Source organism: Silurus aristotelis, assembly GCF_946808225.1.
Source record: "Silurus aristotelis genome assembly, chromosome: 6".
NCBI classification, from domain to species: Eukaryota; Metazoa; Chordata; class Actinopteri; order Siluriformes; family Siluridae; genus Silurus; species Silurus aristotelis.
Window position 1 is genome coordinate 29,960,690 of NC_139579.1, and position 9,047 is coordinate 29,969,736.

Genomic DNA, 9,047 nt, shown 5'->3' on the forward strand with positions numbered 1-9,047 from the left:
GCCAGTTGAAGTGCCCTAAGGTACTCCTTTCTCTAATGGAGTATGAGCTCCCAAAGATCAAAGGTCTCGGAAGAAACCGTAAGAGCACACCACGAAACCGGAAGGTCCTGACACATTCGTATATGTAACCTTATTACCGCTTTATCTGTGTAAAGCTGACCTGTGTAAAACGCACTATACAAATAAAAACTTGACAATATTTATTACATTTTTCTTTTATTTTTACTTTGTTTCCTTATTTTCCTGCACGTACCCTATTAAACTAGCAGTGTACATAGAAATGTTCTCATGTTCTATTATAATAGTGGTTAAATGTCTGAATGGTTTCTATAATAAAAATTATTATCAGTTAAACTTGCAGATAAACTGAATGGATTTTGCAATTTCAATTAAACAGGGTCAAATCAAGGTCAGCTACAACCTAGCTAGTGGCAGAGCAAGAAAATCAACTTCTATTACTGTTAAGAGACTTTTGGGTTTGGCACTTTTTTTTTTTTACAGATTCATTAAAGATTACTTTAGCTGAACGTGCATCTCCTGACACTTAGCCACACCCCAGCAGTAATCGAAAGCTCTTCAGTGTGATCAGGAATGTCCATGTGGGTTTTCACAATAAAACTTATGACTGTAATTTTTATAATGATAATGATCATATAATGACTACAACCTGAAATGCACTGTAGTTATTATCTGTGTCCTTTTTGTCATTTTTTAAACAGGTTCATCCAGTGCTAGACGGTTGTAGATTTTTTGTTATGATTTGTGCAAGACAGCTTGTGATTGTTAAAGTTTAATGGGGGGAAATCGGCTAAAAATAAATAAATGTAATAAATAAATAGTCTTCTTCTTCTTTCGGCTGCTCCCATTAGGGGGCGCCACAGCGGATCATCCGTGTCCATACCCCCTGTCCTCTACATCTGCCTCTTTCAAACCAACTTCCTGCATGTCTTCCCTCACCAGATCCATAAACCTCCTCCTTGGCCTTCCTCTTTTCCTCCTTCCTGGTGGCTCCATCCTCAGCATTCTCCTACTGATATACCCCATGTCCCTCCTCTGTACATGTCCAAACCATCCCAATCTCTCCTCCCTCAAGTCAAGTCAAGTCAAGAAGCTTTTATTGTCCTTCAACCATATATAGCTGATGCAGTACACAGTGAAATGAGACAACGTTCCTCCTGAACCCAGGTGCTACATAAAACAACATAAAACAACAGTAAACAACAGTCACAGAACAGAAGAACACAGGGCCAGGAACTAAGATCCTCGCCACATAAAGTGCATGTGTGCAACTGGTGCAAACAGTGCAAAAGACATCACAAGACAGTGCGAGACAACACAGGACAGTGCAGGACAATACAAAATACACAAAATATAAAAATAAAAACAACAATAGCTCCGCCAGTAAAACCTGTCATAATAGAATAAGGTGCAGAAAAATGTAAACAGAGAAATGTAAACAGAATTTTGCAATTCTACAATAGCAGCAATCAAACTAAACTGATCAGTGACCAAAGGATTTGGACAGAAAAGAATATTGTGCAAAGAGAGCAAGTCCCGGAAGATCAGAAGATCAGCAACAGACGGCATGTAAACATTATTGCGACAATGAAAGGTGTAAATGGTGTTGAAACCTGGGTGTGCGAAGTGTATGTGTGTTGAGTCCGGTTGTACAGATCAGTCACACAGTTGTGTGTAAGTGTGTGTGTGAGTATGTGTGTGTGTGTGTGAGAGAGAGAGTTCAGTTCAGATGTTTGTTGAGGAGCCTGATGGCTTGCGGGAAAAAACTGTTGCACAGTCTTGTTGTGACGGCCCGAATGCTTCGGAACCGTTTCCCTGATGGTAGGAGAGTGAAGTGTGTGTGTGTGAGGGGTGTGTGGGGTCGTCCACAATGCTGTGTGCTTTGCGGATGCAGTGTGTGGTGTAAATGTCCATGATAGAGGGGAGAAAGACTCCGATGATCTTCTCAGCTGTCCTCACTATCCTCTGTAGGGTCTTGCGATCCGAGACGGTGCAGTTCCCAAACCAGGCAGTGATGCAGCTGCTCAAGATGCTCTCGATGGCCCCTCTGTAGAACATGGTCAGGATGGGGGGAGGGAGATGAGCTTTCCTCAGCCTTCTCAGGAAGTAGAGACGCTGCTGGGCTTTCTTGGTGATGGAGCTGGTGTTAAGTGACCAGGTGAGGTTATTCGCCAGATGAACACCAAGGAATTTGGTGCTCTTGATGATCTCCACTGAAGATCCCTCGATGATCAGTGGAGAATGGTCTCTCTGTGCTCTCCTGAAGTCAAAAACCATCTCTTTGGTTTTGTCCACGTTCAGAGACAGGTTGTTGGCTCCACACCAGGCTGTTAACCGTTGCACCTCCTCTCTGTATGCTGACTCGTCGTTCTTGCTGATAAGACCCACCACGGGTCTAATGATATGACTCGAGCTGTGCGTTGGTGCACAGTCACCTTGTCTCCTTAACGTCCTACATGCGCCGTCCCTCTAATAAACTCGTTTCTAATCCTGTCCATCGTCGCCACTCCCAAACAAAATCTCAACATCTTCAGCTCTGCTACCTCCAGCTCCGCCTCCTGTCTTTTACTCAATGCCACTGTCTCTAATCCATACAACATCTCAGGTCTCACCACAGTCCTATAAACCTTCCCTTTCACTCTCACAGATACTCTTCTATCACAAATCACTCCTGCTATCACTCTTCTCCACCCACTCCACCCTGCCTGCACTTTTTTCTTCACTTCTCTAACACACTCTCCATTACTTTGCACCGTTCACCCCAGGTACCTGAACTCCTCCACCTTCTCCACCTCTTCTCCCTGCAACCACACCCCTCCACTGCCCTCCCTCTCATTAATAAATAAATAGTAATTATTTCAATATATATATTTCGTGCTCTGTAGATGTTTTCATAAAATATGAAACACCAATCGGCCATTTGCTTAGTTACAGACACAAACATCAAATACGATGCATGGTGTTGTGTCAGTATATGGCCATGTGATGGCGCTGGTGTATAAGCACTAGAGTGGATGTTGTTTAGAATAAAGGCCCATGTGATTAATACGAACTTCTCGCCCACAGTACACGTGATCCGACCTCAGCAAGTCACTGTCGAATTAAGTGTAGGATTTAGTTCAATTAAATTAAATTCCATAGATTAGCTACACTATATGGACAAATGTTTATGGACAATCATATCGGTATGTGCTTTTTGAACATCTCATTCCACATTTAGTCCTTAAATCTATTCAGCAACAAGTGTATGAGTGAAGTCAGGAACTGATGTAGATGATGTAAAAAGGTCTGGTTGTGCCATTCCAATTCATCTCTCTATCTCTATAGCAAAAGATCTTCCACTCCAAACTATGTAAAGCAGATCTTCATGTAGCTGGCTTTGTGCACAGGAACATTGTCATGCTGGAACAGGTTTGGGTCTCCCACATCCAAAGACCTCCTATACAATAGTGTGCCTCCACATTTGTGTTCATTGTTTCAAGAAGAACCACATATGAGTGAAAAAGTCAGGTGAAATCATTCTTTTGGGATTATAGTGTATGTGTTTTTCTTAATCAAATATCACTAAAGGTCACCATGTGATTATAAGAACTCAATTTTTAAAAAGTCTCTGTCAAGTTGGAGCTTTAAATTATTCATAGTCTAATCCGTGTTTCGACATTCATGCGCATTCACAGTATTTATTCTCGCTTCTCAAACTTTCACAACGTATGCCTTTTATTCCTCTTCTTACTTTTCCTTTTCTATTAATCCCTATTTTTTCTCCTCTCCATTTAATAACCGGTCTATGAAAAGTAACTTTTTAAATACCGCTCCAAGTCTTTAAATGTTTTAATAGCCTGACTGAAAAGTGCACAAAAAAATTGCTCGCTTTAATACACCTTTAATACACGGGTGCTGTTTTTCTCACCATTCTAAATTATAGCATGTAAGGCCGTGACCTTGACTTCATCCGTCTTAGTGCTCAAGATGCCCATCGTAATAAAAGATGCTTGTAAGGTTCAACATATCTACCCACACACATACACATACACACACACACACACACACACACACACACACACACACACACACACACACACACACACACACACACATGCATGCAGTCACGGCACCACGTTTGGGGAGCGCTGACACTCCTGCTGCAGGTATTTGGTCCTCTGTTGTGATAAGCAGAAGGTGTCAAGCCATGGAGAGGCGAGATGATGTGTCTGTATTGATTTTTCCAATGAGTGTGTGCAGCAAGAAAATAAAGGGGCTGCCTATATATATATATATATATATATATATATATATATATATATATGTGTGTTTGTGTGTGTGTGTGTGTGTGTATGTGTGAGTGTGTGAGTGTGTTTGAAGGTCAGAGAAAAGACCGCGCTGCCGCTATTCAAAACCTAAAATAATTTCCGTCTGAAAATGGCCAGAGATCCTTTTATTACTCGCAAACAATCTGTCAGTGATTGTCAGAGAGCAGTAAATGGAGCCGCACGGTATCATGATGATAAAAACGAGGTAAACATTTCATTATGTTCAACATGGCAAGATGGCAATCTGGTGTTTTGGTATTCATTGTTAGGTGGGCGAGAAAACACTCTTGTTTTGATGGGCCATTCAGCTCAGGTGCAGGAATCGGTCTGTGTTTTTTTCCCGCGTCGTTGCCAAGCGTGTCTTTACATTTCTTTAGTTTCGAAACATGACAACGCAAATGAGAGGACAAATGATTTGAGAAAAGCAGACGTGTCCTTATCTCCGGCAGGACCTGATTGTCAAAGAAAAAGAGAATAAAATGGATGAAAGTCTGCAGCATATCAACAAACATTACACACACACACACACACACACACACACCTCAGCAGCCTCTACTTTGTGTAACACCACCAGCTGCAATTTTCCCAGCTCTTCTTTTGTTTCTCATGTCCACTTCTTGTCTTTAATGCATTCTCCTGCTTGACCATCATTCCTACTCATTCTCCAGGACAGAAAAACAAACATCAGTCCAGAAGCACATTCAGCTATTGGTTGTTTTTTTGTGCGCTTAGTTTTGCACACCTGATTTTTTTTTTATCTAATGCTGTACATCAAATCACGTGAAGTTGATTATTATTGTGTTTCTGTGTCTCTTTGTCAGTCTGTTTTTCTGTTCAACTGTCTGTTTTACTGGCTTTGTCCCTGCCTTTTTGTCTTTTTGTGTGTCTCTCTGTTTGTCTGTCTGACTTGCTATGTCTCTGCCTCTGCCTTTTGGTGTGTCTCTCTGTTTGTCTGTCTGACTGGCTGTGCCCCTGTCTCCTTGTCTTTTGGGGTGCCTTCGTGTCTCTTTATATGTCTGCCTGTCTGTCTTTTGTGTCCCTCTGTATCTTGTCTGTTCGTTTGACCAGCTGTGTCTCTGCCTCTTTGTCTTTTTTTGTGTCTCTCTCTGTTTGACAGTCTGACTGGCTATGTCCTCGCCTCTTTGTCTTTTGGTACGTCTTTTTCTCTATCTGTCTGTCCCGTTCTCTGTATGACTGTCTGTGCCACTGCCTTTTCATCTTTTCATATGTCTCTTTGTCTGTCTGCCTGATTTACTGGCTGTGTCCTCACATCTTTCTTTTTGTCTGTCTCTTTATCTGTCTGTCAGATAGATAGATAGATAGATAGATAGATAGATAGATAGATAGATAGATAGATAGATAGATAGATAGATAGATAGATAGATAGATAGATAGATAGATAGATAGATAGATAGATAGATAGATAGATAGATAGATAGATAGATCACAATTTAACCTAAAAACTATTTGTACCACAAAGACAAATGAATACTGCAAATATAAATAAATACAGGATATGCACCAGAATCTGTTTCTGAAGTTTTTATAGTTCTGCACGGTTGCTGTTTGACATCGGCTGCATATAATTTTTTTACTCTTGCATCTCCAATCATGCTAAAACGCATCGTGTATTCTTCCATCTTCCTCTGTCTCCCAGGAAGTTTGCATCTTACTTACAGTGGCATCACTGAATTACAGATTATGGAATTGCGACTTGACTGATCTAAATAATCCGATTCTTGATCTACTACACGTTGACTGATGTTGAGTAATCTCATTGTGGGTGTGACGTGTGGTTGATTTTTACAGGAGATCCACAATAGAGACGTCTCTGTCTACTTCTGAGCTAATAATCATCTTCTGCTAGCACACACACACACACACACACACACACACACACACACACACACACACACACACAAGGACTGAGCTGTTTCTTAAGGTCCACGCCGAGGCCGTATTTGTTGTGCCTGTTTGGCCTGCTGTAATGTTGTGCCAGCATGCTTTAGGCTCCGTGCCATTAATGTGGGTGAGACGGTAAAGAGATGCCAAAAACATTAGCGGCAAAAAAAGGTAGCAGCCGCCTAGAAAAGACCCTCCTAATCAGCAATAATGAGCTATTAGAACAAGATGGAGCTCTCTTTCCCTCACTCCCTCCCTCCCTCTCTCTATCCCTCTCTCTTTTCTCTTTATCTATCTATCCTACACCCCCCCTCCTTCGCCGTGTCTTACTGTCACTCTTTCGTTTCTCGCTCGCTCACTTATTCTCTCATTCTTTCTTACCCTCCGTCTGTCTGTCTCCCCTTTCATTAAGTAGCCAAGCTGAGACATGTTTCTTTATGGGTAATGGAAGGACTGAGTATACAGAAACACATTTATTTAATTGTGCGTGCTTGTGCTTTTGTGTGTGTGTGTGTGTGTGTGTGTGTGTGTGTGTGTGTGTGTGTGTGTGTGTGTGTGTGTGTGTGTGTGTGTGTGTGGGAAGGTGTGTGTGTGTGTGTGTGGGAAGGTGTGTGTGTGTGTGTGGGGGGGGGGGGGGTGACAGATTTAAGGTTAGGTATATAAGGTTTATGATTCACTGCTGCAAAAAAAAAGACCCTTTAAATGACACAATATGGAAATATGTATAGTTTCATTTAAAAGATACGTATTTATTACGTGTAATATTTTGTTACTCAAATTTCCTGATCTTGAGTTTTTAAAATTCAGTTTTATCAATTTTTTGGGGTCCTTTTTTTTTTTTTTTTTGACTCCCACTAACTCATTGGTCTTATTGGTTTCTTATATATATATTTTTTAATATTATTTTTATGCTTATAAATAACTATTATAATGCTATACAAACTATTATAATACAGTTTATATTTATTTATAACTATAATTTTTTTTTTTTTTATGTATTTTATTAATCTGAAAGTTCATTTTATTCATTGAATTATACTTTTATTTTATAATATTTTATATTATATTTGCACCTCTACAGGTGCAACGTTTCAGTCCCCTACATTTCTCGCTCTATGTTTATTTTAAATGTGCAAAGAATTGAGACCGAAAATCTGCTCTGCGAAAGATTTCCTGACTTCCCTGTTTTTCCTGAAAAACTATTCCTATAGGATCTGAAAGAGCTCTATAAAGTAGTGTATTGATTGCGTCATGCTCTCTTTATTATCTTGGACGAGTGTGTCTCTCGTTTATTTCCGTCTTCTGTCAGTTTCACGTCTCATTGCTCTGCCTCTCACTCTTGGTGGTGCTGCAGTCTGTCGCTTTTATTTATTTTTTCAAAAGGCTGTGTTTTACACTCTCTCCTGACAAGGTGCTGTTCCTCTGGGATGCGCTGAGTTTATAGGGTTTGTCGAATAAAAAAAATGTGGGGGTGAAAAAAGGTCATCACCTCAAAGGTGTTTAATACGGTTGAAGTCAGAGATCTATCTCAGCAGATCTTCCACTCCAAACCATGTAAGCATATCTTCATGGAGCTGGATTTGTGGACAGGGGCATCGCCACGCTGGAACAGGTTTGGGTCTCCTAATTAAAGTGAAGGAAAAATTTCATTCCACTACATACAAAGACGCCATATACAAGTGTGTGCCTCGAACTTTGTGGTAACAGTTTTGGGAAAGAATCACGTGAATCAGGTGTCCCAATATTTTTGCACAATTTATGAAATAATGCAAACACACACACACACACACACACACACACACATACATATATATATATATATATATATATAAGCACATTATTTAAAAATGTAAAAAAAAGTTGAAAATTTGTATATTTTTATGTTTTTTTCCTTTTTTTTCACAAAAAAACTGTTTCAATGGTTACAAATATTCATTAAAAAAAAAAGATTTTAATATAAAATAGTTTCTAGCTAATATTTTTAGGTTCAATATTTTTGATCAAAAAAAAGAAAAAAAAAAAAAGGCTTTGCCTGAGAGACTCCTCAAGGTCTCCAGACTCTACTTTGAAAACCATGGATGTAAATTGTTTAGAAATCATACACACAGCTCATAAGTGGGATTCCTCCTATTCTCCAAATTGTATGCCACGAAAGAGGAATCAGTAAATAGTAAATAGCTCACTGATAAATCTGGTCCTCCGATATCAAAGTTATTTGTGTCACCAATGAAACGGGAAACTTTCCCATTTTTTTTAAAGCATTCCATTCCATTATTGCACACAAAATAAGTTTCATTTCAGACAGGATATGTCCTGCAGACGTTCCAGTTTTGCAGACATTTCAATTTAGATTAGCTTCAGGTTAGATGAGACACAGATTTCTGCAATTTAAAAATAGCTCAGGATGCGTTCGAGTTGTTCTTTATCAAGTAAGAAATTTCAAATATGAGCAAGCCATTTGTGTAGTAGTGCCTTGGCATGACATGCTTTATATTACCATGTTGTCAGATTAGAAAGTGTCAGGAATGGTGATGGTGAAACATTTCTTTCTTTCTCTCTTCTTTCTTCTTTTTTTTGCTTCCTAATATTTACAATTTGCAAGTCAGCTGATTCAATAACTAGGAGCTCATTCGTTTAAAACGACCATTTTATGCATATTACACGTGTCCGTTCTGCAATTGCACACTGCACCTTACTATGTCATCGTCACTGTAACCGTTTGTGCTCTGTTATTGTCATACCTCATCACATCCCATACATTTTGTGCTTCCCTTTTGCACATCTGAACATATTTCACTATTTTTCATGATCTAGTTG

The 9,047-nt window shown here is 39.6% G+C and overlaps 1 protein-coding gene across 1 annotated transcript in view; it reads left to right on the top strand.

The window, feature by feature from the left end:
• Positions 1-3,135: 3,135 nt before the first annotated feature.
• The window catches only part of vax1 (ventral anterior homeobox 1), a 20,207-nt gene continuing 14,295 nt past the window's right edge, over positions 3,136-9,047 (top strand). Inside the window, exon 1 of the mRNA XM_083544909.1 lies at positions 3,136-3,203. The gene's annotated coding sequence lies outside the window, so the exon portion shown is untranslated. The remainder of the gene's footprint in view (positions 3,204-9,047) is intronic.